Source organism: Mirounga angustirostris, unplaced genomic scaffold (assembly GCF_029215605.1).
Source record: "Mirounga angustirostris isolate CCGP_5_RB_7025 unplaced genomic scaffold, mMirAng1.0.hap1 SCAF_9, whole genome shotgun sequence".
Taxonomy (NCBI): domain Eukaryota; kingdom Metazoa; phylum Chordata; class Mammalia; order Carnivora; family Phocidae; genus Mirounga; species Mirounga angustirostris.
In genome coordinates, this window is record NW_026991717.1 from 76,090,532 (window position 1) to 76,118,429 (window position 27,898).

The window sequence follows — 27,898 nt, forward strand, 5'->3', positions numbered from 1 at the left end:
ATATATGTGGTGCCAAGCACATTATATATCTTTAATGCTTACATATTTCAAATTATATACATATGCTCCCCAGGGTGATTAGATAGATCCTTTCTGGAGTTACTGTAACAAAGGCTTTATTTACCTAAAGGGACAAAGGGAACCATTTAGGAGAATGAGGCAATTAAGCAATTTATATAACATTCTGAAAACATTCAGTATTTCCCACCATTTGATTTTCACTTCTGGAAGCTGCTTTTCTCACACTAGCAGATTAGAGTAGTTAGATTCTCATACCCCCTCCCCTGTCATTCTTCTTTTCATCATGAAATTATATGTTCTTTTATAAAAACATTTTCTGAAAAATTAATACTTACATTGAATTATGCAAACTTAACAATATAGGATTTGAGGTGTTTTACTCCAAAGAATTAACATAAAATAATTTTTTAAAGTACACTTTTGTGAAAGGATTATTTCCTCCAAATTGTGTCTTGCAATTTCTGTCCATATTATCACTCCCATATATTCAGGATGAGAAATAAAACAAATGGAATGAAACAAAACCAAACAGAACAAAAGAAAGAAAATACTTGGGGAGAATAATCTATCATAAAACAAGAACAAAAGCTCTCAAGTCTACTGGTGGGGGGAAAAAGCAGGTGGGGAAAATAGATGAGTAAATATAATTTATGACTGATCCAAAAATCTCAGTATAGTCTAGAGTATCAGTCTGTAGAAATACAAAACGGTTGCCCAAACTGTTAACAAGTACTAATACTAACCAGATTTAAAGATGCAGTTCTCACTTCTAGTCCCTCTTCCCTACAAAAATAAATAGCAATAAAATTGAAGGCAACAGAAACAAGAAGTGAAGATCTGGGAAATGCACTAAATGGATTATCATTTTCTAACAATTGTTTATTAGACTGTATTTATTATGTGGTTATGCAGGAACAGCTTTTCCTTGCCTTCGTGTATGTTAGGTACTGTGTTATATTACCTTAGGCAGAATATCTAGCATCTAATAGGAATTCTAAACACCAAAGATAAGATGACAGTTTTATTATCTGTGGGTCTTAATAGCCCTGGCAAATAGCAAATAGCACCATTTCTTTCTCCCAGAGAGAAGAGAAATACAGATAGAAGAAGTTACTACACTTGATCTTAGCCAAAAGGCCGAGAAGCGATACAGATAGAAGAAGTTTAAGTGAATGAGTTACTGAGTGTGGTCACAGAATCTTTTCTAAGTAAGTAGCCTATTAGGGAGTTGGCAGTTGTCTAAAAAGAAAATGAGTTCTGATGAGGAAACCTGGATTTGTTTCTCAGCACTGACTTTGTGGGCATACATCCTTGAGTAAGTTACCAAACTTCTTTGTGTTTACTTAACAGTAAAATGAGAAGATAGGATTAAATGATCTCAAAACTCCTTTTCAGTTTAGGTTGTTTATGACATGATGTACATAAGACTTACTTAGGACTTAGTATGTATCAGACCCTGTAGGATACTATTACTTTAAGAGTTTTACATGGATTGTATAATTGTCAAACAACCCTGTGAAGTAGGTACTATTATTGGCTTTTTTGAGGAAACTAAACTTAGGGATTCAAGTATCAAACAATGCACATGTTTAGGAACAGCAGAATTGAATTTTTAAATGAGGCCATCTGACTCCAGAGTCCACCAGCTTAAGGACCATGCTATATCTCCCTAACATTATCCACAAGCCAGTCAAGACTTAGGAAGTCACAAGTGTGTGTGAAACCTGTATTCTTTCCAACTTTATTCTCCCAGAGAAGATAGTTATTTGCCCATCAGCCTGGCTTATGCTGCAGTGAAACGTTACTTCCCCTTTGGTTAACATTTTCTGTTCATGCTCACTCTTTAGTTATAATCTCGAGAGTAGCACATCTTCCAGTGGAATATTTCTACTGAGTATTTTCTAGAGACTGCCCATGCAGTCATTGAACGTGAATCAGAGGGAAGGTTTACGGAAATTATAAATGAACAGTCAAGGGAGAGTCTTTTGTAGCAAAATTATAGGAGTGTCTCCTTAGGTCAAAGTCAAAGTAAGGATGAATTAACTCCCGAAGCAATTTCGAAAAGGTGAAATTCAATGATATTGCAGTTGTTGGACCAGGTGTTAAAATGTTATTGGGTGTTAATTTAATTTTCATCCTGTCAACACTCATCTGAACTGTAACAGCTGCTAAACACGGTTCCACAAGAGCAAACCATCCACAGAGAGGAAGCAGATGCCTAATCAATAGGGCCAATAGAAATGTATGGCTCAGCTAAGCAACTTGCACAAGGGGGAATGAATCCCTTAGGGCTTTGTCTTACCTGAATGGAAAAGAACTTTAAAGATAGTGAGACTATTTAAGCAGTAAGAACAGAAGACTGAAAGTCCTAGGTTGCCTTCCTATTGTATTGACTTTCTTTCTTCCTTTCTTCCTTTTTCTTTCTTTCTTTCTTTCTTTTTCTTTCTTTCTTTCTTTCTTTCTTTCTTTCTTTCTTTCTTTCTTTCTTTCTTTCTTCTTTCTTTCTTCTTTCCTTCTTCTTTCTTTCTTTCTTTCTTTCTTTCTTTCTTTCTTTCTTTCTTTTTCTTTCTTTCTCTCTCTCTCTCTCCCTCTCTCCCTTTTTCCCTTCCTTCCTTCCTTCCTTCCTTCCTTCCTTCCTTCCTTCCTTCCTCTTTTAATCCTGCATGACCTTGGATTGACAATCCCTTGGTTTCTCAGTCCCCCCGAGGTTTCAGAGGTATTGAGGATGTTGTTTCAAATCTATTGCTATCTTTACTGCTATTATTATCTCAGAGCCCTTGCACAGTTCAGAGTAAAAACTGACTGCTTCTTTATAAAAGTTATATCAGGATAGAGATACTAATGATGATGTAATAATAGTTAATAGCTGTTCTTCATTGTATCCTAGGTGGATAGGAATAGATGACTTGTAACTGAGAAAGGCATTTTGAATTTAAATAATTTTTTGACTGCTATACTTGCTAACATGATAGGATATGTAATTTCCCCTACTGGAGATTTTCAAATAAAATGGTGGATTACTATGTTTATGCCAAGTGAAATCTTACCCTGAAATTGTGGTTTGACTATATTAACCTCTTCTAGTTAATTAATCTGCCATGCATTTAATAATTTTTTTGTAAGTTAGTATGCCTCATCAAAAATATCACCTTTGTTTAATGCATCTCAGACTAGGCTATAAATCCTATTGTTGGGAATTGTTTTTTTTTCTTTTTTTTTTTTTTTAATGAGTGAAAATGATTGGATTTAAAGGGATAGAATGCAGATTTTATGTAGTTATTAAAATGATTCATCTTTCAAACAGTTTGAATGTTGAGATAGACTTTTTTGGCCTATATGCAAACACTTGGCAATTGTTCTCCTTTTAGGGATCAGCAGGGAAAAGATTCACTATGGCTACTCATCTAATATGATCTCCTGAAGGAGAAATCTTTCATTTTCCTGAGCTTATTAAATGTCAAATAAAGCAAAACAACACAAAACAAAGAAACACCTGTCTTCTACATAGAATTTCACAGTGCTTATATTGTTCCTCTTCTTCTGCTTTCTATTTCTGTAGAAAGTAAAAGCTTTAAGAAGTATGCAGTGTGGGTTATTTTATCCTATATTGGAATGGTAGTACTGTGACCTTACTGAAAAAAAAGGTTAGTTTTGAGGAGATAAAATAATTGTGGCATTTGGGCTGATGAACTGGCCTTTTTAATATTTTGGAGATAAGGTGAGTTATGATTGGGGAGAATTCAAAAGACCATCAGAGGCACGTTGAGAATTTTGTTTTATGAAATTCTTATCCCAAACATAAATGCAAATAAGGTAGATAAAGAGAACTGAGCCAGGCTTTTAATAGAACAATAATTTTGAAATGGCTCTTTGGAGATCTTAGTAGAAAAACAAAAGGTAAAAGCAAGAATTATATTTCTTAGCATTTAACTGAAACTGGGGACAAGAGCCAATATTGGTTATGTTTAGTGTGACAACATACTACATTGTTCCAATTTTGTGTTAGGTATTTGAAAAGCCTGAAGTTTGGTGCAGGAATATGATATTAGAAATTCTTTCTTTCCTTCCTCTCCCCTCTCCCCTCTCATCTTCCTTCCTCCCTGCTCCTCACCCTTTTTCCTACTGGTAAGAAATGAATGTAGATGGAACACTTTGATGAATGGATTTTGTACAATTTCAGTGAACAAATATGTACTTAACAGGTTAAATTGGGTTTCTCAGTGTGTTCACACATTATCAGAGTTATTTATAATATAACCTGTATTCTTATGTCTGTGGATGAATTTCATTACACAATTTATATAAAATAGATAATAGATTAATGAATGTTATTATTTCCTTACTTTCACTAATTAGGTTATTATTAAATGAGATCAACTAAATTCTGAACCTTTTAATGGAAAATTGATGTAGCTTTTGTGAGCCCTAGAAATCTTATTTCTTCGTTCTATCACTGTAATATATAGAGAGATTCATCATCAAAATTTGATATTTAAATCAAATTAAAGGGTATGATCAGCCTTATAAATTTTATGAAAAAAATTAAAGTTCATAGAGAAATTAATGTTTTATCTATTCACTTACAACTAGAAGGCTTTCTAAAGATAAAACTGCTTACAGCTCTTCAGTCTTTTTTCAGTGATTTCAGTACAAAAATGAACAATTTCAGGTGCCACTTTATTTTGACTGTGCGGTCTAGTAACTAGTGTGATTTTTTTTTTTAAAGATTTTATTTATTTATTTGACAGAGACACAGCGAAAGAGGGAACACAAGCAGAGGGAGTGGGAGAGGGAGAAACAGGCTTCCCACAGAGCAGGGAGCCCGATGCAGGGCTCAATCCCAGGACCCTGGGATCATGACCTGAGCCGAAGGCAGACGCTTAACGACTGAGCCACCCAGGCACCCCAGTGTGATTGTTTGATAGAGCAGAGTAAGTAAAAAATGAGAGACAAAGGAGGAGATAGAGAGAATGCTAGTAACAGATTCTGTGAAAACCCCTGTAAGATTTAGACATGTTTTAATCTTAATTGGTTAGTTCACATTTCACTCAAGAATTTAGTGGGGAATATATTGATGTACATAACTTTGTTTATTTTCCTGTATATCTTTTATATAGGGTGTTAGGCTTATTATAAATTTTAAAGTTATAATAATATGACATCCTACTACTGTTATCATACAAATAAATACTCATTGCCTTTTTTCTATGGAATTTCGAAGAGTTTAGATACATAACCTAGTAAATGCATTGTCATATACTCATCCTTTAAGTCTCTGCTTAAGTTTTAGAGTGGTTTATCTTTTGTCTAGAATAGGGTAGGTCTCCACATTTCTAACACCTTTAATGAATTATTTAGTGTTTGTTGTCTTCCTCAGTGTACCTCTGTGTTTATCACCCTATCTGGTACATGATGTGTTGAATTAAATTTAACAGAATTTCTCAGATACTCCTTTATATTTATTTGAAAGAGCTTATCCGCATTTGCTAGTTGGAGGAAACCAGCAAAAAAAGATTAAGATTTGCTCATGATCTCATGATCTCTGGAATCGCTAGAATCCTCATTTACTGAGTTTTATTCTAATGCTCTTCTTAAGGTAATACTATAATCCTTAAACCTAAATGTAGCCTATGGCTAATGAAAGCTGAACACTAAGACATCTATCTGAGCATAGCCTAGAATTCAAAAATGTTGGATCTTACACTAATCCTGCTACTAATAAGTTTGGAAAAGTTTCTTATATAAGTACGAATATAAATAATCTTTGCAGAAGTTGTTTCTGTGTTTCATAACTCTAATAACATTATACTGAAGTTATTTTAAAGTATATTTTCAAGATATTTGGTGCAACATGGTCGTTTGAGAATTCCATGCTTTGCTTTTTCTCCAGAGCACTTAGCATTACTTTACATTTATATATTTTGTGTGTGTTTTTTTTCATTCCAAGTGGAAGCTCTGTGGAGGGAGGGACTTTGTTTAGGTTGTTCACTTCTGAACCCCCCTCTTAGAAAAGTGCCTGGAGCAGCACTGATGCCCAGTTAATATTAGATAAGTCAGTGAATGAATGGATCATTCTTGTGGGTGGTCAGCAATGACTCTACAGCTGCGCTTCAGTCTTGGTGAACTCTGACCTACTGTGAGCTTTCAGCTCTACTTTCTGGCAGTTGTTCTAGCAGTATCATTGCTTTGGTTTTAGTTTGGGCTTTGGTTGCTTCTTCATTTTTATCTTTTGTCCAGATGAATTAACTGGGATTCTATCGTGGCTAGACATCAACGTAGGATCTCCTTCCACTGTCATTCTAAGATTTTAAGGTTGTGGCATTTCTTGTTACTTATAAGGAATGGTTTTTGTAGGGTAGACAAGTCAAGGATGATAACTTGCTAAGGTGCTGTGCTCAGATTCAGAGATCTATGCTCAGGTGGGCTTGCTTGTGTAGGCCATCTACTGGTGAGGTTTACCTCAGCAGTGGATAAGTGAAATGATACAATACACAATATGTCAAATAAAATAATAGTATAATGCCAACTAATCTCAGAGAAAGGTAATTATTTTGTGGAACAGAAGGAGCCAGTATAAATGAAATAGCGCATTCTAAGCAGTAATTGTTACTCATTACTGTAATCTAATTTTGACTTTAAATTCCAAGCCTAAGTATCTTATCCTGGACCTTTTGATAGTATCAGATGGTCCTTGGCTTTCCTAAAAATTAAGACTCTTTCCGTGTACAAGTGTTGAAGATTTACTTTACTAGGTAGGCCAAATGACTGAAGAATCAATTTGTATGTTTTAAAATATAGGCAATATCACAAGAATAATGTAACTATGGCATGTTTCCAAGAAATGATTTGGGAATAGATTTTATTGGACAAAATATATTCATAATATGTGACTGCTCTGTAAATTTTGGCCTACAGTAGTAGAATATGTGTCCGTTTGTAGATTCAAGGAAGAGGAAAAATATAATTTGCTGCTATGCTGTGGTAATAATAAGTTCCTAGAGGGACATCAGGCTAAAAATAATTTATTGAAACTGCCCTCGATTTCTAAAGACATTTCTGAGTTGCATTTAGAACATAGCCATTGATTACAAAGTGTGATTTGAGAAGGCAAAAGAGGCCAATTTTCCTGCAAACAAATTAAGAGATGCATATTGACTGCAGGGAAGTATGTCATCACTGAGAAATCGAAAGCAATGGGACTTTAGGAAATCAATCAGCAGTCCAGTCAAATTAGATTTTTTTCTCATACTTTGTTGCTGGAACCCTATGTGGGATGGACATATTTTCAGCAGATATAAACTTTTTATTTTTATAGTAAACCCAGGTCAATAAAATGAATAGAGGGACAGGTTACAGGTTCTAACTCATTCACATTGCATATTTTCAGAACCCTAAAAAACCCCCAAAAGTTCCCTGAAATCCTATATAAATATACATTCTTATATAATAAATTTTGTCCCAGTGACCCATTTTTTTTAGCACTTTGGGTGCCCTATGAGAAGGTATGACTCTAATCTGAGACCAATAACCAGTTGCCACATTTATTTTAACATTTTGGGGAATGAGAAAAAAAAAACAGTATTTTTTTCAATACTATAGCATTACATTCTAGTCAGTTCTACATGGAGCTGTATGCTATAAGATTTCAAGTTTACTTTTTTTTTTCCCTGAAATAATGATAGGAAAATATTTTTAAAGATAAAAATTCAAATAATGCTGTTAGATCTCAAGCACAAAATGATTCATTTGAGCATATGTATTTGCTCACTGTGGTACTAAATGCTCTTTGTTTCTTAAGATAATAAAACAGAGTTGATAGTTAACAAGTGCACAATATGCCCCAAATTTCTTATCTTCAACAGGATGATAGACACTTTTCCAGAAACCTTTTAAAAAAGTATTTTTAAGGAGTTAAAACCTATCCTCCAAATATATCAAGTTAGGATGTATTAGGTGGTTGATAAAATGAGACTGAGATATGTATAGTAAGCCAGTTTTAAAATACCTAAGTTAAATCCAACTTGTTTCATTAAGCACTATGTGCAAAGCCCTGTGCTACCTGCACTAGAGTATCAAAATGCCTTTGATGCAGTTTCCATTTTCAAAGAGATTATACTCAATAATGTGTTCAATTGGAGCACCTGGGTGGCTCAGTCGTTAAGCATCTACCTTCGGCTCAGCTCATGATCCCAGGGTCCTGGGATTGAGCCCCACATTGGGCTCCCTGCTTGGCCGGGAAGCCTGCTTCTCCCTCTCCCACTCCCCCTGCTTGTGTTCCCTCTCTCGCTGTCTCTCTCTCTGTCAAATAAATAAATAAATAAAATCTTTAAAAAAAAAGTTCAATTAATACAATATAGACTCAGATTTGAGTGCATTTCTTACTAGAAAATGTCCATTTTCCTTCTATAACTAATCTAGGACAATAAAAGTAAAAATACTTTTAAATGTTTTTAGTTTTTTTTTATTTTAGAAGATATATTTAGGGATATTAAAAACAATAGCACATATTGTATATTTTATAATTACAAAAATAATGCATGCCAAGAGTAGAAAATTCAGACAGCATGAATTAGCTCGAAAAAGAACATAAAAAGGATTCATGATTCTACCACTTAATAATGAGCACTGCAACAGAGGTCAGCCCTGTTGACTGCTACTGGCAAAATATATTTCCAGTATTTTCTCCAGTTTTGTTTCAGGATTGCAGAATAAACATACTGCAGTCATCCTTTGCTACCTCAAACCTTAGTTAGCAATGACAGGTATAAAAGTAAATAAATGTATGTATATGTAATGTATAAATATGTATATATATATAGTATGTATCTAGTGTGTATGTATATATGTGTGTATATAATAGATATATATATAATTTATATTGTATATACATGTATATTGTATATATACTATATATTTATTAAATACTGTAAAGATTTATATATATACTCTGGTTTCTCTTCAAATCATATAAATCGTGGGACACCTGGGTGGCTCAGTTGGTTAAGCGTCCAACTCGATTTCAACACAGGTGATCATCTCAGGGTCATGAGATCCAGCCCCCCACGAATCAGGTTCCCCACTGGGCATGGAACCTGCTTAAGATTCTCTCTTTCTCCCTCTCCCTTTGCCCCTCCTCCTCCTCCTCAGTACTTTTGTAGTTTTCTTCATTTTAATCCTAGATATTTTGGACAAAGTTTATGTATAAGTATTTTCATATTTTCACTCTTTCTATTTTCTAAGATTCAAAGAAAAGTTACTAAGTTTTGCATATTAATTTTTTAACTATCTTCCTCCATTCCCTAATTAAATAATTTTTATTTGACTGTATTAGTTATAATTCTTCATGTACCCTCAGAATGTCTTCTGATTGCCAAGTTTTTTTTTTTTTCCAACATGCATCCTGACTCAAGCTGTATACATTTGCAATATCTGATTTTTAACCACACACTTCATCCTATTGACCCAGAGTGAAAATTGATACTCTTGTCTGAAGGACTGTTCCCTTGAGTATATTTAAACCAGACCGATCTCTGTGTTTAATCTGGGTTCATCAGGAACCATTAGCCTTGATTGGTTTGTTTTTCTCCCCCTCCATCTCAGGACTTGATTCTATTGAGTTAACAAATATTCTCCCCAGAGAATAGCTACCACAAGCCTGTTTCAAGTAATTCCAATCTCTCGCTTATAGAAATTGAACTGACCTTTTTTTTTTCTTTCTAGTTTTATTTGAAGAACTGCTGTAATGAATTCTGTATTTGTTCAAATCTTTGAAGATCTGTGAGGAAAAAACAGTTACTCAAATCTCTATCATGTTAGCATGCTATTTATCATACTTTCCAATCGTCATTGCTAAATTATGCAATCCAGTTGAAAAGAATAAGCATTATTTATTGAAGACTCATATGCTGATATCTAGTAAATCTCATAAATCATGATTTGACTAATTTGAGATTTATGGTATTTAAGAAAAGAGCTAGGTATATGTTTATTTTTGCAAAATATCAGAGAAATAGATTAGTAAGCATTTTAGTAATGTAAATAAGACTGAGGAAGAATTATTAGGAACAGACTTTATTTCTTTTAAAATATTGTAGCATAACACATTACTCAGAAAATAAGGTAATCTATTGAATTATTGAATTTGCTAGGGCACAAATTACATCTATGAGCCCCATCATAGCTCTTTTATAATAGTGCTTAATTAAGTTTTGCTGCTAATATGTGCAATCCGTCCCTGAGTACAGTAAAACTCTCATTCAGATTTTACTACTAGAATTCTGAGGTAGAAAAAGCTTTGTATTATCATTCAAAACATATAGTTCTAGCTCTGCTTTTGAATAACTGTGACTTACGACCTCAAGTAATTTACCTCTTCTGAGTTAATTGCTTATTACTTAAATGAAAAAAAAAGCACTGTGCATACCTCACAGAGTTACTTTGAGAGTTAAATGAGCTTGAGTCTGAAAGCCATCTTAAAAAATCATAAATCAACAAAATCCTAATACTCATTACTATGTACTAGAATACTTTTATTATAAATTCACAAGATGGTTTTGTCTTCAGTTTTTGAATTCTGTATGGTAAGGAGCACAGTGGCTTGTGCGAGCTTGTCTAAATTGCAATTTGTATGAAACAGCTTTGATAATTGCCTTGGCTACAAAATTCTTGAATAATTCTCAGTTTCACTTAAAATATTTGAATGAGTAAATAAATACCACTGATATCTTGGAAAAATAATAAGATTCCTCAGTTAAGCTCTCAAAACCTTTCCATTCTGTAAATTAAACTCATCACTTGTATTTAAGGGTAAATTCTGAGAAGCCCACATTTACTCCTATACGTTACAGCACAGATTTTACATGTGACAGGTTTTAAATTAGTGATGCTGGGATGCCTGAGTAGTGCAGTCAGTTGAGCATCCAACTCTTGGTTTCTGCTCAGGTCATGATCTCAGTGTTGTGAGATCAAGCCCTGAGTTGGGCTCCGTCCGAGTTTGGCATGGAGTCAGCTTGAGATTCTCTCTCCCTCTGCCCCTTCTGCTTGTGCTCGCTCGCTCTCTCAAATATAAATAAATAATCAGTCAATCAATTAATTAATTGCTGTTTTCCCATAAAATCAAAAAAGAAAACTACATAAAGCAAACTCAAAATACATCCTTACAAGAAATTTTATAGACAAGTAACAAAGTTTAAGACTTGCTTATTACACTGTCATTAAGTAATTATATTCAGAAAACTGTAACCTATTTTTTTAAGATTTTATTTATTAATTTGAGAGAGATCTTGAGAAAGAGAGAGAGAGAGTGAGGACAAGCTGGGGGAGAGGCAGAAGGAGAGAGAGAAGCAGGCTCACTGCTGAGCAGGGAGCCCAATGCAGGACTCCATCCCAGGACCCTGGGATCATGACGTGAGCCAAAGGCAGACACCTAACCAACTGAGCCACCCAGGTGCCCAGAAAACTATAACGTATTGTTGAAAACTAAATATGAAAAATATTAAAGTATTAAATATTAAGTATTATGTATTTAATAATATAACTCGTATACTGAGGCACTTTTCTTTTTCCAGATAGCTACTACATGAGAAGCACCCCTTGTTTAGGAGAGGATGGTCTCAAGAGAATAGCAGAACAAAGGCAAAAGCCTAATGTTCTCGCCTTTTCTATTTTAAAGGATACTATCCAGGTATAAGACTACAAAATTAGGGAAAGGGTACATACCACACAGAAGCAGGATTTTTTCCCCAGAACCCTTGCCAGAGTAGAGAAAGCTCTTTAGAGCTGAAAGGCACTTAGCAATCAAGATACTGTATGACTTTCTTACCCCTTCCTGTTCCACTTGAGGTGATTCTAAACTGACAGGGAGGAAGTAGAATCCCCTGATAAGTTTAGGGATTTCCAATTAGGTAGAAATTTGTGCTGCCACAGTTCTATGTGTCTTCTTGGCAGAAGAGAATATAATGAAATGGCTAAATGGGTTCTCCATGCACCAAGACTTACAGTATAGCCAGATTTTTTTTTTTTAATTATTATGTTATCTTAATCACCATACAATACATCATTAGTTTTTGATGTACTGTTCCATGATTCATTGTTTGCATATAACACGCAGTACTCCATGCAGTACGTGCCCTCTTTAATACCCATCACCAGGCTAACCAATCCCCCTACCCCCCTCTCCTCTGGAACTCTCAGTTTGTTTCTCAGAGTCCATAGTCTGTCATGGTTCGTCTCCCGCTCCGATATCCCTTCCCTTCCTGCTATCTTCTTCTTCTTCTTCTTCTTTTTTTTTTTTTTAAAGATTTTATTTATTTATTTATTATTTGAGAGAGAGAGGGTGAGAGACAGAGAGCACGAGAGGGGAGAGGATCAGAGGGAGAAGCAGACCCCCCGTTGAGCAGGGAGCCCAATGTGGGACTCGATCCAGGGACTCCAGGATCATGACCTGAGCTGAAGGCAGTCGCTCAACCAACTGAGCCACCCAGGCGCCCTTCTTCTTTTTTTTTTTAACATATAATGTATTAATTGTTTCAGAGGTAGAGGTCTGTGATTCAACAGTCTTACACAAGTCACAGCGCTCACCATAGCACATACCCTCCCCAATGTCTATCACCCAGCCACCCCATCCCTCCCACCCCCTACCACTCCAGCAACCCTCTGTTTCCTGAGATTAAGAATTCCTCATATTAGTGAGGTCATATGATACATGTCTTTCTCTGACTGACTTATTTCGCTCAGCATAATACCCTCCAGTTCCATCCACGTTGTTGCAAATGGCAAGATTTCATTCCTTTCGATGGCTGCATAATATTCCATTGTATATATATACCACATCTTATCCATTCATCTGTCAATGGACATCTAGGCTCTTTCCATAGTTTGGCTATTGTGGACATTGTGCTATAAACATCAGGGTGCACGTACCCCTTCGGATCCCTACATTTGTATCTTTGGGGTGAATACCCAGTAGTGCAATTGCTGGGTCATATGGTAGCTCTATTTTCAACTTTTTGAGGAACCTCCATACTGTTTTCTAGAGTGGCTGCACCAGCTTGCATTCCCACCAACAGTGTAGGAGGGTTCCCCTTTCTCCGCATCCCTGCCAACATCTGTTATTTCCTGTGTTGTTAATTTTAGCCATTCTGACTGGTGTGAGGTGGTATCTCATTGAGGTTTTGATTTGGATTTCCCTGATGCCCAGCAATGCTGAGCACTTTTTCATGTGTCTGTTGGCCATTTGGATGTCTTCTTTGGAAAAATGTCTGTTCATGTCTTCTGCCCATTTCTTGATTGGGTCATTTGTTCTTTGGGTGTTGAGTTTAATAAGCTCTTTATAGAGTTTGGATACTAGCCCTTTATCTGATATATCATTTGCAAACATCTTCTCCCATTCTGTCAGTTATCCTTTGGTTTTGTTGACTGTTTCCTTTGCTTTGCAAAAGCTTTTTATATTGATGAAGTCCCAGTAGTTCATTTTTACCCTTGCTTCCCTTGCCTTTGGCGATGTTTCTAGGAAGAAGTTGCTGCAGCTGAGGTTGAAGAGGTTGCAGCCTGTGTTCTCCTCTAGGATTTTGATGGATTCCTGTCTCACATTGAGGTCTTTCAACCATTTTGTGTCTCTTTTTGTGTGTGGTGTAAGGAAATGGTCCAGTTTCATTCTTCTGCATGTGGCTATCCAATTTTCCCAACACCATTTGTTGAAGAGACTGTCTTTTTTCCATGGGACATTCTTTCCTGCTTTGTCAAAGATGAGTTGACCATAGAGTTGAGGGTCCATGTCTGGGCTCTCTAATCTGTTCCGTTGATCTATGTGTCTGTTTTTGTGCCAGTACCATACTGTCTTGATGATGACAGCTTTGTTAATAGTACTTGAAGTCGGGAATTGTGATGCCACCAGCTTTGCTTTTCTTTTTCAACATTCCTCTGGCTATGCGGGGTCTTTTCTGGTTCCATACAAATTTTAGGATTATTTGCTCCATTTCTTTGAAAAAAGTGGATGGTATTTTGATGGGGATTGCATTGAATGTGTAGATTGCTGTAGGTAGCATTGACATCTTCACAATATTTGTTCTTCCAATCCATGAGCATGGAACGTTTTTCCATTTCTTTGTGTCTTCCTCAATTTCTTTCATGAGTATTTTATAGTTTTCTGAGTACAGATCCTTTGTCTCTGTGGTTAGATTTATTCCTAGGTATCTTATGGTTTTGGGTGCAATTGTAAATGGGATCAACTCCTTAATTTCTCTTTCTTCTGTCTTGTTGTTGGTGTATAGGAATGCCACTGACTTCTGTGCATTGATTTTATATCCTGTCACTTGACTGAATTCCTGTATGAGTTCTAGCAGTTTTGGCATGGAGTCTTTGGGGTTTTCCACATAAAGTATCATATCATCTGCAAAGAGTGAGAGTTTGACTTCTTCTTTGCCGATTTGGATGCCTTTTATTTCTTTTTGTTGTCTGATTGCTGTGGCTAGGACTTCTAATACTGTGTTGAATAGCAGTGGTGATAGTGGAGATCCCTGCCGTGTTCCTGACCTTAGGGGGAAAGCTCTCAGTTTTCCCCCATTGAGAATGATATTCGCTGTGGGTTTTTCATAGATGGCTTTTATGATATTGAGGTATATACCCTGTATCCCTATACTCTGAAGAGTTTTGATCAAGAAAGGATGCTGTACTTTGTCAAATGCTTTTTCTGCATCTATTGAGAGGATCATATGGTTCTTGTTCTTTCTTTTATTAATGTATTGTATCACATTGATTGATTTGCAGATGTTGAACCAACTTTGCAGCCCAGGGATAAATCCCACTTGATCGTGGTAAATAATCCTTTTAATGTACTGTTGGATCCTATTGGCTGGTACTTTGGTGAGAATTTTTGCATCCATGTTCATCAGGGATATTGGTCTGTAATTCTTCTTTTTTTAAATTTTTTTAAAGATTTTATTTATTTATTTGACAGAGAGATACACAGTGAGAGAGGGAACACAAGCAGGGGGTAGTGGGAGAGGGAGAAGCAGGCTCTCCACGGAGCAGGGAGCCCAATGCGGGGCTCGATCCCAGGACCCTGGGATCACGACCTGAGCCGAAGGCAGACACTTAACGACTGAGCCACCCAGGCACCCACTCTGTAATTCTTCTTTTTGATGGGGTCTTTGTCTGGTTTGGGGATCAAGGTAATGGTGGCCTCGTAAAAGGAGTTTGGAAGTTTTCCTTCCATTTCTATTTTTTGGAAGAGTTTCAGAAGAATAGGTATTCTTCTTTAAATGTTTGATAGAATTCCTCTGGGAAGCCATCTGGCCCTGGGCTTTTGTTTTTGGGGAGATTTTTGATTACTTTTTCAATTTCCTTAGTGGTTATAGGTCTGTTCAGTTTTTCTTTTTCTTCCTGGTTCAGTTTTGGTAGTTTATACATCTCTAGGAATGCATCCATTTCTTCCAGATTGTCTAATTTGCTGGCATATAGTTGTTCATAATATGTTCTTATAATTGTTTGTATTTTTTTTGTGTTGGTTATGATCTCTCCTCTTTCATTTATGATTTTATTTATTTGGGTCATTTCTCTTTTCTTTTTTGATAAGTCTGGCCAGGGGTTTATCAATCTTGTTAATTCTTTCAAAGAACCAGCTCCTAGTTTCGTTGATCTGTTCTACTGTCCTTTTGGTTTCTATTTCATTGATTTCTGCTCTGATCTTTATTATTTCTCTTCTCCTGGTGGGCTTAGGTTTTATTTGCTGTTTTGATTAGGTCCCTGGCAGTTGGTAATGCCTCTTGTTCTTTTTTTTGAGGTGATTTTTTCCATTTTGTAATTTTGTCCAGAGGAGAATAGATGAATGAGAAACAAAATGCTAACAGGGTAACAATGACCCCAGAAAAATTTACACTAAAAAAATCAGAAGAGAACTGAAGCTGGGAGAAAAGAAAGGGAAAGAAAGAAAAAAGAAAAGAAAAAGAAAAAGATAAAGATAAAAACAAACAAACAAACCAGAATATGATCAAATATGATCAGGCTGGTGCATAGATCAGTACCACACACTAGATTTTGGGCGTATTTTGGTCTGTTAGAAGAAAGTGCCTCCCAAAATTTTAAAGAAAGAAAAACTTATATATATACAAAAATAAGGGTTAAGGGCACCTGGGTGGCTCAGTTGGTCAGACGACTGCCTTCGGCTCAGGTCATGATCCTGGAGTTCTGGGATCGAGTCCCGTATTGGGCTCCCTGCTCAGTGGGGGTCTGTTTCTCCCTCTGACCTTCCTCCCTCTCATGCTCTCTGTCTCTCAATCTCTCTCTCTCAAATAAATAAATAATACTTAAAATAAAAATAAGGGTTAATACGATGAAGGGATGGAATATGACTATAAAGATGAAAATTATAAAAGATTTTATAAAAGGAATTGATAAGATAAGTAGTTGGTTGAAAAAAGAAAAGAGGAATTTAAAAAAAAAGGGAGCGAATGTGATCAGACAGGAGACTAGAACAAAGCCATACACTAGAGATTTAGGGTATATTTTGGTCTGTTAGAAGAAACTATCCCAAAATTTTAAAGAGAGAACAACTTATATATATATATACCAAAAATAAGGTTAACTACCATGAAGGGATAGAATATGACTCTAAAAATGAAAAATAAAAAGGATTTTAAAAAAAGGGATTGATAAGATGTTTGTTGAAAAACAGTAAAAGAAAAAGAAAAAAAAGATTAAAAAAAAATTAACTTTGAAAGACTAAAGAATCAGGGGGAAGAAAGCCATGAATTCTATGTGCAGTATTCCCCTAGTGCTGGAGTTTTGCCGTTCTCATTGATCGGTAAACTTGGTCTTGGCTGGCTGTTCTTGCTGATCTTCTGGGGGAGGGGCCTGTTGCCATGGTTCTCAAATGTCTCTGCCGGAGGCGGAATTGCCCCCCCTTACCGGGTCCGGGCTAAGTAATCTGCTCGGGTTTGCCCTCAGGAGCTTTTGTTCCTACAAGCTTTCTGTACAGCTTTGGAGGATGAGAGTGAAAATGCGGCCTCCTTATCTCTGCCCCGGAGGAGCCAAGAACTCGGGGCCCCACTCCTCAGTGTGCCCCCAAAGAAAAGCAGTCAATCACTCCCATCTCCTTGGTCTTCAACCACGCTCTGTGCTCAACTGGCCTGTGACTGAGCATTTCTATCTCTGGCACACGACCCTGTTTGGAGTCTCCAAACCCAGCAGACCCCTGCGATGCGCTCCTGCACCGCTCCTCCTGGGGGAGTAAGGGGGGTCTCTCTGGATCTGCTGCTTGTTGTGTCCCTACTGGAAGAACAGTGGCCCGACTGTGCCACAGATCACAGTTTATGGCAACCCTGAGCTGAGAGCCCATTCTTCGGCTCCGTCTTGACAGCCGGCTTCCCTGCTCCAATACCTGGGAGCTCTGCCACACTCAGGCACCCCTGGTCTTTCTGTGACCCCGAGGGTCCTGAGACCACCTTGTCCCAGTGAGGGTTCCACCCCTCGCTTAGCCACTGGAGCGACGTCCCTCAGCAGAGCCGACTTCTAAAAGTTCCGATCTTGTGTTCTGCCTCTCTATCACTTGCCAGTAGCGGCTGATGGAGGCCCCCTCCCCCCACAGTCTGTCTTCCCGAATATCGTCTCGGATTCACTTCTCTGCACGTCCTACCTTCCAGAAAGTGTTCATTTTTCTGTTCAGAGTGTTCCTGCTATTCTTTTCTTCGATCTCCTGTTGAGTCCATAGGTGTTTAGAATGGTTTGATCCCTATCCAGCTGAATTCCTGGGACCATACAAAATTTAGATCTCCTACTCCTCCGCCATCTTGCTCCTCCTGGCAGATGGTTTTTCTAAATGATGTTGGCATAACTTTGTGAGTTAGAAAAATTGGAGGAGACTCTCAGCAGCTTATGTGGCATGGATCATATGATGAGACGAGAACGGACACCTCACTTTTAATGATAGATTGGATAATAAACCTCAGTGGATATCACTATAGCAATAGTGATGGAGGATAAGTTGCCACCATCTCCCATTCTACCTCTCACCAAAATGACCTCAGTATTTATATATAATACCAGGAAGAAAAGGAAAGGTAGTAGGAATCCTTGAGTCTGCCTTGAATTGGCAAAATGGTATTTTTGTTTTATCTGGGACAGAATGGGATTAAGATTGAAACTAGGTTGAGTTCTAGAAAATAAAGAAAATTACTGTTTTGTACAGTTGAGTTTGACAATGTTGTACTTACTACCCTAGTCTTACTATTCTGTTGATTGAGCTCTCTTCCTAACATAGAATTCACCATAGTAACTCATTTTTATGTATGTAAAACACAAAACAGAAAGATGAGAAGCTGTTATCACCTAAACAAGTTTTTTCCTTTTCCTTTGACATAGGCTAAGTTTATCTGCAAGGGAGGGGTCTCAGTTCTTTGTAAAGCATCATGTTTGGATGCCAGGAATAATAGTTTCTTTTCCTCTCTGCCTTTTTATCCACTTGAAGATGATTTGAGGGAAGTTCTCAGTGTATCGCAGATAGGTAGAAAGAAACTTTGTTCTTTATTAAATCCTTTCTAGGTAATGAATTTTTGGTTCTAGGTAATTATTTTTTGTTACAAAATATTTTTAACCGATGGTGGCTCCTAAATTTCTCTCAAAGAGCTTAGGGAGCCAATCTGCCTGGAAGATGGGGAAGTGGCTGCATTTACAAAGACACATCATGTATTATTTGGACAGAAGTAATTGGAAAAATTAACAAGACTTACTCATCATCCCTCACCCAGTGGCATCCACAGATGAGAAAACATTTCATTATTAATTCTCCTGTGTGCTGCCTTCTGCAATTGCTTGTATATTTTATTTAATTGGTAATATATTCTGCTTCAAATTTGGTCAAGGATTAGGTAGAGAAGATGATTCTCAGTGGTTTTAGCCTGACCAAGGAAAAATGTCCATAGCAAGTTCTTGGATATGTTAGAGCTGAAATTATGTCTGGAAGCCTCAAAAATAAAAATAAAAGCTGGAACCTTTGATCTTTCATTTTTATTTTCAAGCTGTCTTAAATTATGTCACAGGAGGCATTCTAGATCTATTACTGCTCTTCGGTGTACTGTACATTCCCTAATCCAACTCTCAGACTTAATTCTTCACTTAAATAAGACATGAATGTATCAATGTATTTAATCTTAAAATGGCAAGATAGCAATCTCCTATCTCTGTGATGATTGTTTTATCTAACTCTGAAACTTGGAGAGAACTATATTGTAGGACCTAGAAACTATATGACTTAATAAAGTTGATGTAATTCTTTAGTAAAAATACTGAGGATTTTGGTCCCAGTAGTAGAAAGTTCACCAGCTTATTCCTTTAACAAATACCTACTTAACACATACAATGAAAAAGACACTTGTTCTAGACATAAGGATGTAGTCATTAAAACCGCCAATTCTTTTCTCTCAAAATCCTAGTAGAGTGAACCGACAACTAATAGGCTAATAAAAAAATAGCCCAAAATATGGTGAGTATTGTGAAAGCAACAACAAACAACAACAAGGTTTTCTAATGAGTGCCTGGGTGATTATTTTACAGTGGTTTTCAGGGAATGTTCTTCTGAGAAGTTGGTATTTAAGCTGAGTCCTAAATAATAATAAGAAGACAGCTATGCGAAGATTGTCTGGGAGAGTTTGGGAGACAAAGGACAGTTTTATGAATAGCAATTCTGGAATGTCAAAAGTCTACTAGATGAGAGTGATGGCAGCATGAGGGGAAATAAGTTTAGAGGGGTAGATGTGGGCTTATACTGTCTGTAGGTATCAGGGAAATCAGATTTTATTCCCACAGTGATAAGAACCTAGGGTAGGTTTTAATACAAGTGCATAAAGTGATTTGTTTGATAATTTAAAATACTACTCTCTCTGTATTATAATCTCAGTGATAAAATAATATATCTGAAATTTTCTTAAAAAACATTTGGAGAAGTATTGGGTGGGAGCAAATGAGGTTCAGATGAAACTAGATTAGCCATGATTTTTAGTTAAGTACATGAATTCATTATACAATTACTTCTACTTTATATGTATTTGAAAATTTTCATAATGCAAAGTCTTAAAATATATAAAAACCACAACTTTCCCCTCAGTGTAATAAGCAAGATAGTGTCCAGATTTAGATTTATCAATGATACCCCTCACAAAAGTAGAGAGTTAATAGGATAGGTTGTAAGACAGTGGTGGCCAGAAATATATACTGGATAATGGTGCAATTTATTGAGACAGTAAAGATAAATTAGAGGATTGCAGCTTGGAGAGGGCACTGGAAATTTAAGGTTCATTTTGGACATGGTAAGGGTGAGATGTTTATTAGACATCCAATTGGAGTTATCAAATAGCTTCAGTGTGTATATGAACAAGGAGTTCAGAGAGAGGGTAGTGCCATAGATGGCATTATTTGTTCACAGGAATTTGTCCCTTCTTTTCCCTTGTCATTTCTTCCTATAGGCAGGGCATGCTTTTTATACTGTTACTTTGGATTTGGCCACATGAATGGCTTTGGCCAATAGGATATGAATGGACTTGAAAGTTGCTGTGTTTGAGCAAAATCTCTAAATGTGCTAGTATGTTTTAGTTTGGTCCCTTTTTCTGCTCTCTACTGTGAGAGTAGCATTCTTTGATCTTCACACCTGGGATCTGAGATGAGATGAGATGACACTGCCTGGTCCTAGTCAAGCCCATCAGAGTTGTTAGCACTAGAGAAGCAGGCACAAGAAATAAATGTTGCTGAAAGCCATTGAGATAATTACAGATATGTGTTATCTCAGTAAAGTCACCTGATATAGTCAGAGATGGAGATAGAAATTTGGGAGTCATAGGCATATTGATTGTATTTAAAGCCATGGTACTAGGTGAGATGATCTAAGGGAAATGATGATCTTAAGTTTTTTTGGGGGGGGGGAATGGACTTGACAAAACAAGACAAAACAAAACAACTCCACAAAACCAAGAAGTTCTTAGAAATTTATAACTAAGAGGGCATTTATTTTTTGTTTCTATTATGTTTAGTTTAGTGGGATTTCAAAAATTGGCAAGTAGATACTTTAAGTCAACATTTGAAAAGTATTTTTTCATGATGTATATCAAGTCAAACAAAATGTGAAATGCCTTACTTTATTTTTTATTTTTTTTCAAAGATTTTATTTATTTATTTGACAGAGAGACACAGTGAGAGAGGGAACACAAGCAGGGGGAGTGGGAGAGAGAGAAGCAGGCTTCCCGCCGAGCAGGGAGCCCGATGCGGGGCTCGATCCCAGGACCCTGGGATCATGACCTGAGCCGAAGGCAGACGCTTAACGACTGAGCCACCCAGGTGCCCCGGAAATGCCTTACTTTAAATTACACATCGGGCGCCTGGGTGGCTTAGTTGGTTAAGCGACTGCCTTCGGCTCAGGTCATGATCCCGGAGTCCCGGGATCGAGTCCCACATCGGGCTCCCTGCTCAGCGGGGAGTCTGCTTCTCCCTCTAACCCTACCCCCTCTTGCGCTCTCTCTCTCTCAAATAAATGAATTAAAAAAATCTTAAAAAAAATAAATTACACATCACCACAAGACAGAAATTTCTGATAATTTTTCAAGTTTTCACAATGTAGTTGAAATTGGAGAAAGTTCACTTGAAATGAATTGATTGCTCTCTGCCTAAAATTAGGTCCCTAGCTTTAAAACATAACAAATATGATTTTAGATTATATTTTTCGGTGTAAGTTTCTATCACAAAATGTATTAGGCTTTGTTTTAATTAGATGAAATAAGGCATTTCTAAATTGGTGAGTCTCTTTAAAGTGCATATGAAATTATGCTGGTGGTAATTTGTTAAATTATTATGGAACTTTCACACTTCCACAATAATATGTTTCATTTGCTTTTGATTTAGGTTAAGTGTCCTGTTATAAACTACCCACTCCATCTCCATATCCTCTCTGCTCAGCAATTTCATGGACATCTACACACACTTGTATTTTCTCTAATGCTCAGGGTCCCAAACAAATTATAATCAAGATGGGGGTGGTAGGGTTAGTAGAAAACTATTGTTAAACCAAACACATCTCTTTTCAGTTTTCATGTTACATTATTTTCCTTTGAGTGGTTTTTCACCAATGGTTTTAGATGTTATTAATTAGTATGTCTCTTTAAGGCACTCCCTTTCCTTAATCATTTTTATAACAAATTTGGAGTTTCTTTTACTTGCTTGTTTCTATGCAGTTTAATAAAGTCCTAGAAATAATACTGAAATGTAGTCTTATACTCCTATAATCCATCCTATCTGAATTTATTTGTCTAGTGGTAGGATTTGCCTCAATCCTTTGTTCTCACATAAAAATTTTATCATTTCATTAAGGAGGGATTTTTGGGTGGCCTCATGAATTCTTTATTTTCAGTTATGTCACTGGTTAACAACAACAACAATTATTATAACTGCCATTTTTTTTTTTTTAGATTTTATTTATTTGACAGAGAGATATAGCGAGAGAGGGAACACAAGCAGCGGGAGTGGGAGAGGGAGAAGCAGGCTTCCCCCGCTGAGCCCGATGTGGGGCTTGAACCCAGGACCCTGGGATCATGACCTGAGCCGAAGGTAGACGCTTAATGACTGAGCCACCCAGGCGCCCCTATAACTGCCATTTTTAAGCTCTTACTGTGTTTCAGGTATCACTATAAAAATACTACATAACATATTTAATCTTCATACAACCAGCCTATGAGGTGGGTTTTGGTAATATACCCACTCAACAAATAAAGGAACAGGCTAAATAACTTGCCCAGTGTTATGCAGCTAGTAAATTATGGAGTCAGGATTAAATCTCTGCTCTGTCTAATGCTAAAGCCTTCATGCTTAACTCTGCTTTATATAGTTGCTATCAGAGCAGGTTAACAGCTCTATCCCATAATCTCCAAATCTCACTAGTTTAACAAAGTAAAAATTTATTTTTCACTCATGTCACAATTCAGTCAGATAATTGGCATGCAACCTTGTAGGCTTTCTATCTAGAGTTTTTGTTCTTCCTTAGAACCACAGTAGTGGTAGTCATTATTCATGTGACTATTAAATTTAAATGGATTAAAATGAAAAATTCAACTCCTCAGTTGCAGTAGCCACATTTCAACTGCTCAGGAGCCACATTTGGCTCATAACTGTTGGGGAGTGCAGATATAGAACATTTCTATCATCACAAAAATTCTGCTGGACATCTTTGTCTAGAACCTCTGATTCTTCCTCTGGAGCCTCTGTTTCAAGCCTCACTGTGGTTTGTCAGGGAGATTTTTTTGAGCCAGTCTGAAGTCTAGTATATTACTCCATTCTACTTTCCATTGGTTAGAATTCATACAAATGACTGCACCTAAATATAAGGGAAACCGGAAAATGTGGTTGACATATGTAACTAAGGGAAGGAGGGAAATGGCTGGTGAACAATCAGCCAGATTCTATATTAGTGTTGCTCTAAATCTCTCTTCTAAGCATTTGCTAAGCACTTATTAAATAGCAATCTCTAAGCATCTGAAGTGCATTTTAAAACCCTCACAAGAAATTGGGGGAAGATTAGATTATTGTTCAGATCATTGTCTTTGCCTTTCCCTTTAACACCTCTGGGGGAAGAGTTTTCTTCCACATCTCCTTGATGTTGGGCATGCCATATAATTTGCTTTGGTCAGTCAAATATGAGATGACGTGGCATTGTCATTGTGTATAGAACCTGGGTCTTAAGAAGCATCACATTTTTCCACTTAAACCCCTGGAAGCTTCAGAGCTCCACCATGAAGAAAACATGCCTCCAGGTAGCCATTGCTCATCCAACTCAGGCCCCAGAATGAGGCACATGGAGCTGACCTGGACTTAATCCACTCACCAAGTCACTTGCAAACCTTTGAGTTAGAAAATAATTCTTATTCTATGCCTGCCTGATTTTGTGGGTTTTGCTATGTAGCGAAAGCTAGTATAATTTTTGAAGAAGAAGCTATTGTAAAGAAATTGAAATCTAGACTGGCTAAGTGTCCTACATCACGTGGCTATTGAATAGCAGAACTGGGATTCAAACTAAGTCCCTCTGATTCTAATATACATATCTTTAATCATTATTCCATGCTACCTCTAAGTAAACATATTGTTTTCGGGTACAAAGAAACATTATTTAGAAAATAGGGCTGTGTATGCTTCTGTTAAATATTTCTGTTATTAGTTGTTTAATTTTCTCACTCTACTCTTTAAGCTCTCCATATTTATAAACTTAATTTATAATTTGTACACATACGTGCATGTAACAATGAACAAAATTTTGATGTTTTCTAAGGAACATAATTCTTGTTCTTTAGAATGAATTGTTAGATTGATTTCCAACAAGTTTCTCTTTTTGAAAAGTGGTGATCTCTTGGGTAGGTGATCCTAATGGGTCACATTGTGGCAAAGTTAAATGAATACAGTGCAGGAAATCAGGCAAGTATTCCTTGAAGTTGGGTTTGAACAATGATCTCAGAGAAGTAGCACCTTTTGGTGAGAGCTCAAGAGAGATGCTTTTGGGCGCCTGGGTGGCTCAGTTGGTTAAGCGACTGCCTTCAGCTCAGGTCATGATCCTGGAGTCCCAGGATCAAGTCCCACATCGGGCTCCTTGCTCCGCAGGGAGCCTGCTTCTCCCTCTGACCCTCCCCCCTCTCATGTGCTCTCTGTCTCTCTCATTCTCTCTGTCTCAGATAAATAAATAAAATCTTTAAAAAAAAAAAAAGAGAGATGCTTTTAAGAATGTTCATTTTTCCATTTGTGCAAAAGGGCTTTGTTATTACTTAAGCAGCATATGGCTGTGAAATGAGAGATGAGCTCTTGCTAAGCTGCCAAGAACACTTGTGGACACTGAAAATATGAAAAATAAATAAATGAGCAAGATGCAAGGAAATCTTATGGTTGAAAAAGTGTTAGTGTAGTTGTGAAGTGTTAGCATAGTTGAGAGGTGTTGGCTACTGACCTAGTTTGTTGCAGTTAGGATATGCAAAACATGTTCAAAGAGTATAAAAGGGGGGTTTAAAAACTCTAAAGTTATTATATTTCCCTTTGTGTATTTTTTTCTTTTCAGATGTTGTTGTTGTTAGGTAATATTATATGGCTTTTTAATCATTGTAGCCAGTATGAATTTAATGAAATGAAAATTGAATATTCCCCTAATATGACTACAACCTTGTTATTCAAAGTGTGATCCATGAACCAGGAGCATTAGGCATCCCCAAGGAAATTTTTAGAAATGTGTGATTACTGTTTACCCAAAACCAACTGAATCAAAATATTTATTTTAACAAGGTTTCAAGGTTTGATGAAAGATAATGACAGAGAAATTAAAAGTTATCGTCCAGAAGTCACCAAATTGCAATTATGTTATTAACCAGGCTAGTATTTTCTTTACACAATAGTCAGGAAAGGAATTATTTACTAAGGTCAAATGGAAAATAAGATGAGAAGAAATGCAAAAATATTAGCTCTTGTATTATGTAATAGATACTTGACTACCAGTTAATGTCCAGAGCACTGTGAAGAGAGGTTGTTGTTGTTGTTATTGGTATTGTTGTTTTTAATGGTCAAAATAGGGAAGAAAATGTAGCAATTCCATTATTATTCGGTTTACAATCCTATCAAGTTAGCATACATTTTTTTTAATATTTAATTTATTTGACAGAGAGAGACACAGCGAGAGAGGGAACACAAGCTGGGGGAGTGGGAGAGGGAGAAGCAGGCTTCCTGCCGAGCAGGGAGCCCGATGTGGCGCTTGATCCCAGGACCCTGGGACCATGACCTGAGCCGAAGGCAGATGCTTAAGGACTGAGCCACCCAGGCGCCCCAGCATACATTTTTTCTTAAGTACTGTGAAGTACATAAATAAGGGAAATATTATACACTTACTTCTTTTGACTTACGACCTTGGACAAAGCATTAAAATAAATAAAGTGAATAGCTTTGGAAATTAGAACAAAATTAACATGAGTATCAATAATGTGCTGATTGTCTTTCCTTTCTGTTGACTTTAGAAAAATTTGGGCCATAATATATTTATAAGAATATGACTTAGTTTTGATATTTGATGTCTTACTTCCATATCTTTGTAATAAGCCAAAAACATATTTATTCCAATAATGTTCAATTTAAGATTGATATGAATTTGCATAAATTATAATAGGGCTCATGTTTGTTGAAATATCTGTAATAAATATTCAGGTAAAAGTGCTTAAGATTGTAGAGATTACGATGAGGTCCTTGAAATATTTCCTTTTGGTGAGGATTTTTATAAGAGCAATTGGTATGTCCCTATTGAAATGGCTTTTAATTTATTTTTAAATTTATTACAATTAGTCAAAGGATTGGTTGCCAATTAACTTGCTAAGTTTTTCTCTTATTTTGATGGGTCAGTGTAAGGCATATGTGATTCTTGTTATTATAAAATGTTTTATTTGTGCCACAATGGGAAGCTCTATTTTGAGCCAACATCCTGGCTCAATGTGGTTCTTTAGCATTGCTTCTGCTGATATATTCTTGTTTCTGTGTTTTAGTTTATATGACCATTGGTAGTCAAACTAAAGAAGCTATCCCTGTATGGGCACACTGGGAAAGAAAGGAGTGTGACCTACTTATCTTTCCAAAATGAGAATATAGGTGGAAGCTTAGCAGCTTTTCAAAAGCCAGTCACTATTGGATGCTATTTGTCCAAACTTGGAGGCTGCCTACAATATCTGTTCAAAAATGTCTATTTCTGGGTCACCTGGATGGCTCAGTCGTTAAGTGTCTGCCTTCAGCTCAGGTCATGATCTCAGAGTCCTGGGATCGAGCCCCACATCGGGCTCCCTGCTCCGCGGGAAGCCTGCTTCTCCCTCTCCCACTACGACCCTGCTTGTGTTCCCTCTCTCGCCATGTCTCTCTGTCAAATAAATAAATAAAATCTTAAAAAAAAAAAAAGAAAATCTCTAAAAACAAACAAACAAAAAAACCCAACAAAACAAAACAAAAATGTCTATTTCTTAGTGTCAGAGGTCACCGTTCTTCTTTAGTGCTGTCAATTTAGTGCCTCCTGATGCCATGATTTCAAGGATATCAGGAAAGCACCTTTGTTTTCAAGGGGCTTTTCTACTGCTTACTAATAGATAGATGTGTTTTTTTTTTTCTTTCAATTATTTGACATTTATCTATTTTATTATTTTTTCTTTCCTTTATTTTTAATTTGTTTTTTAATTTAAATTCAATTAGCCAACATATAGCATCATTAGTTTCAGATGTAGAGTTCAGTAATTCATCAGTTATATATACATTTATCTGCTTTAATGAGACTTTCTATATCATTTAGAATGAACCTTAAAAATTTCAAATATAATTCTTAATATTCATATGTGTGTCCACTTAAAATATTTTGATTACTACAAATTTTGAGACATTGACCTCTGATCTGGGTAGCATTTTTTCTAACAAAAAAATGTGTGGCATAACTTGAGAGCTTAATTAATTGAATAGGCTAAATGCTAGTAGGAGGTTGAATGGTGGGCCCTAAAGCAAGTGACGGATGTCATTGGAAAGGCAGGGGAACATTTGAGACACACAGAGATACAAAGGAGAAATTAATATGAAAATGGAAGTAGAGGTTAGAATGGTATCTAAAAGCCAAGAGATACCAAGGATAGCTACCAGCCTCCAGAAACTGGTAGAGGCAAGGAAGAACACTCCTCCAGAATCTCAGGAGGGAATATGACCCTGCAGATACTGTGATTTTGGATTTCTGGCCTCTAGAATTGTGAGAGAATAAATTTCTTTTGTTTTAAGCTACCAAAATTGTGGTAATTTGTCAAGTTGATCTTAGGAAACTAATATGCTCCTATACCAAATTCCCAAACCTAATGACTTAGCAAAA

The 27,898-nt window shown here is 36.5% G+C and overlaps 1 long non-coding RNA gene and 1 pseudogene across 3 annotated transcripts in view; one reads left to right on the forward strand and one right to left on the reverse strand.

Moving 5' to 3' along the window:
* Window positions 1-27,898, forward strand: part of LOC129046534 (uncharacterized) — a 309,760-nt gene that overhangs the window by 32,094 nt on the left and 249,768 nt on the right. The window lies entirely within an intron of this gene.
* LOC123862786 (U2 spliceosomal RNA) lies at window positions 1,011-1,170 on the reverse strand (annotated as a pseudogene).